Raw genomic sequence first — 4,709 nt, 5'->3', positions numbered from 1 at the left:
CACCTCAGCTCCGCGCACATCCCGCCTTTTTGCCCATTTTCTGTTATCCGGGAGTGACACGCGTTGACTCGCTCACAAGATGGCAACGCCCAGCTCGCCCCTACTTTAAGCTTCAGAACGGTTTATCAGAATCCTATGGGTGACGTCACGGACACTACGTCCATATTTTTTTACAGTCTATGGTCGAAACATTGTTTTGAATTCTTCCCATTACTATATAAGTCGTTATTTCGTTTTTTTGCGCACAAAAACTATTCTCGTCGCTTCATAAAATTATTGTAGAGCCACTGTAGTGAGATTCGCTTTTGTAATAAAGGCACTGTCTAGTGCCTTTATGGGTCTTGAGAGAGGAAATTACATTGGTGTCAATGAAGGCCTTTCTGAGCCATCGGATTACAACAAAAATATCTTCATGTTTGCCAATTTTAAAAAGTGAATGAGTGATTCTAAGCTGTGTGTCCAATAAGAAGCCGAGAAATTACAGTGTCATCCCTTCTTTTTCTACAAACTTTCCTCACACTTCCTACTTCTTTATTTCAAATAAGTGTCTTCCCTTTCCTTCCCATGTCCAACTCTTGCCATCTATTTTTAACTATCTTTTTAATTAATCCCTTAATTTCAGCTTTCCCCGGAGGGACATTAACATTTATTCTTGAATACTTTAAAGTTGTTTTTTTTTTACTCATCTGCCATTTAATTCCCACATGAGCAGGAACCGTAGCTTCTCTTTGTGCTTCATAATGGAGGCGTGCAGTTCGCAACATTACCACTAGATGCCGCTAAAATATACACTTCTCTCCTTTCAGGTTGTAGTCTTTAGCCTTTGGCCAAACATTCCAAAGATTGCAAATATCGTCAATTTGCGTCATGGGAGGAATTGCAAAAGTAGGCTATGCGTGTGCTGATGAAACGCCATGAGCCATTGTTGATGGAAGGCTTGTTCAAGATGCAGAAGAACGTGCTGTGCTGCCCGATCGCTGTATGACATCAAAGTAACGTTACAGCGAGATGCAAATGACTCCTTATGCTTTTGAATCAGTCACACAGTATTTTGATATTTGATTGCCAATGCATCTTGAACAAGCCTGGTGTGTTTGTATTTCCCGCTGCCTCGCTATCGTTGCTGAGAAAGATGAAACGTATACAGTGACGTAAGACCTGGCTCTGTGCTGGCTCTCTAGCCTGTGGAAAGCCAAATGGGTTCTTAAAGGCTCATCAGTCGAACCAACTTAGAACTGACACTGGCTCTGGCTCCAAACCAGCACCAGTACTGCCTTGGTGGAAAAGGATTAAGAGATACACAAACAACAAGGACGGTGTCTTACAACATACAGTGTCATTTGTAATTGGTTCGGTTTTTCGCAGAACAATTAACAATACCCTGCTGCAAAGTGTGTTTTAAATCTGAACGGAACTGCCCCATGGGTAGTGCTCATTTGAGCTGCGCAGACAACGAATACAGCGCAAGCTCATTCACGAGCCAATCTTGTCACAGACACAGATACACAACACTGGAGATCCAATGAGAAAGCGCTTAAAGTCACCAGAGAATTAATAACATCGCTACTGCGAGATCTAGTGGAAGCGTTTGGTGCAGAATTCTGTTATAAACCACAGATATCAGATCAAACCACAGACGTAAAAAAATACTGACGACGCGACTTTATCCGTTTCCGCTGGCCAGAGTTGAAGCTTTCAGACGCTCTGCACGCCGCTGACATCTTGGGACCGGAGTCTGTGCAAAAGTGATTTCGTGACCGGAATTGCGCAGTATAGAGCAGGAAGTACAGCCGCGATATCAAAAGCCCGCCCACACTCTCACAGATGCAGAACAATTAATAATGTTGGTGTGAAATAAACTGTTGTGGAAATGTAGAAATTAAAGCTAAAGCTCCAATCTGCTCCCGAAAATCCCCCAAAAAGTCTGTTAGTGCCTCAGTGACAACTTCACTTCAAAAAGTTTTGCATTCCCTGAGAAGCTTTGCGTTTGCTAGTGGAATGAAAAATGTTTGTGAGAACTCAAAAGCAATGACATAATTGTTCCTTCATCTCATATTTTTTTCTCTTCACAGTCCCTTTGGGGGCTGCTTTTAAATGTTCACTGGATGTTTGTATTTGATCACAAACATGTCTAAATTGACAAGGGAAAATTTCTGGTTAGAAATTTAGTAGAAGCAGAATTCATGTTATATTATATAATTTATATATATAGAAAAAAAGTGTAATTCAATTTTTGGTGATGCTAGTGCTGCAGAAATGTAACGTAGGCCTATTCCATAAACCTGCAAAATTGGCCTTGAAGAGAAAGAGTGGGAGAGTGACAGATAGATCAGGTGAACAGGCCATCATTCTATAAATAACTCTACTTTGACACATGGAGGGTGATTTCACCCTGATGTTTTTTTCTCCCCCACCAATTTTCCTTTAAATCAGTCTTTAGACATGCTACTCTTCCTGCACACCGCTTTCCTCCAGTAACACACAGCTGTTCTGCCTTACATCTCTATTCCTCCTTTAATACCTTGCTCTGTCCATCAGAACCTCACTTCTGTTTTGATTTTGAGTCTGATTATTGTACTCTTTTACCACCTCTAAATTCGGCCTTGTGTGACGTCACTTCTGCAGTTATTAATTCATCATTTGTTCATTATTTCCTTATTGCACTCCCTTCTCTTCTTTGCTAGCCATGCTACTCATTCTGCTTTTGTCTCTCCAGCCTTCACACGTTCAACTCTCAAATCTCCTCATCATTTCCTCCCCCTCTCTCTCCGTCTGACAGGTACCCTGTGTGGACAGCTTTTTGAGGCTTTAGTTCTGTAACTAGCCTCGGGGGATGTGGCGACTAGCCACTGTCAGAGTATCCAGGATTAGGCCGTCTGCTCAAGTCTGTGGATGACAGCGGTGCCCGTCCCTTCACCCCTGGCATTGCTAGAGGAACACCACAAAGATGAACTGCAGATAAAACCAAATTATTGATCAAAGCTTCTGTATCTTGCTATGGTTCCATTATGGGTTACCTTGATATAAACATCATTGTAATGCATGTTCTATGCCAGTGGTTATCTGGCGGTCCGTAAAGACCTGCAAATGGCCTATGAGGATTTGTTCTTTAAATTTGTTGAAAACGAAGCTGTGAGGGATAGACATCGATGGCATCAGCTGTAAAAAGCTGTTTAAAGCTCCTAGAGCACTTATTATTTTCCACAGCTTATGTGTTCTAGAGATTTTTCTACTTAAATTTATTTACATATTTGCATTGTTTAATTAAGCAGAACAATCCAAAAACACATTAAACCCACTGAAGAGTTGTATGTCTATCCCTCACACGGCGCGGATGTAAATAAGGTCTATAGAAAAGAAAAGACTATCGGAACTTTTCATGCCATGCCACTTGTGCCTCATTTATAAAATGATGTGCATAAAGTGTCTTACATTTGGTCTTACGATAATTTCTCAAATGTGCGTGTGATTCAGAGGGAATTTTTTGCCAGATGTGAAATGTATAAGGGTGTGTTCACACTTGTCATGTTTGGTTCGATTAAACCGAACCCTGGTGTGAATGAAGTTACTGCGGTTCATTTGAACATATGTGAACGCTGCCATCTGTACCCTGGTGCGCACCAAACAAGCTGACCGGGACCGCTAAAAAGAGGGGTCTCGGTCCGCTTCCAAACGAACTCTGGTAAGGTTTGATTGATATATGAACGCAACACGGACCAAAGACATGTAAACGAACCAAAAACCGGACGTAATGTCACAAGATGCGACGCATAGTCAGCTGATTTGACGACGCGGAAAGATCGGTGTATCCAAAAAGAATGACGTTAACGTTAGGGGGCAAACGTAGAGCATCGAGGAAGTGCCTCATCAACATTTGTTCCGACGAGCATGTTTTGAAAATGCTAGAAAAAACGGAAAGGAAATCCTGGTGCTGTTTTGAATGTTTTGAACATTTTATGAGCTCTTCATGAGTTCTCAGCGGGTAAAAATAATGCCATATGTACACCATAAAATGATGTCATTTAATCCAGCACACAGCATTGTTTTGAATGTTCGGTAAGCAAGCTCCTACGTCATATAAGCCAACCAATCAGATTGTGACCGTCTGCCTATGCCTTTGGATCGGTACGTTTAGGTTCGCTGTTAAAAATGGCAGAACGCTAAGCGGACCAGGACTATGTTTTGTTTTTGTTTTCTGGTCCGGACCAAACAAACCAAACTACAAGTGTGAATGCACCCTAAATTGAAATGATCTTGAAATTGTGCACAGTTGAATGGTTTCAGCCTTGTAAACGCTGCCTAAATTAGCAACATTATGAGCTGAGAAAATCAAGTTTTTGTCAAAAACTGATGATCAAAACACAGACGGAATAATCGTCCACCAACACCCCTAAGCTTGCACAGTCCTAGAGTTCGTCTTGGGTCGACATTTCATTCTGTAACCTTAGACAGTTTTGATTTATATACTGTTTAATCTTGATGATCGTGTTATTTTATCTGTGTTTTGATCAGGAGATTCGGTACTCTTTTAGAAGATGTGTAATAGCACCCCCTACCATATAACAGTGAAAACCTGAAAAGCCCATAATTTTTGTCGTCGGCAGGGACGTGTTTTCTCACAAATATCTGACATTTTCATCTATGTTAGAGAAAGAGTTAACATATAAAAGGAATCTGTGTATTATTAGTTTCATCGTTTTTTTTATTTC

Source organism: Pseudorasbora parva, chromosome 6, assembly GCF_024679245.1.
Source record: "Pseudorasbora parva isolate DD20220531a chromosome 6, ASM2467924v1, whole genome shotgun sequence".
NCBI classification, from domain to species: domain Eukaryota; kingdom Metazoa; phylum Chordata; class Actinopteri; order Cypriniformes; family Gobionidae; genus Pseudorasbora; species Pseudorasbora parva.
The sequence above is the reverse complement of the archived record's forward strand: the minus strand, read 5'-3'. Positions refer to the sequence as shown.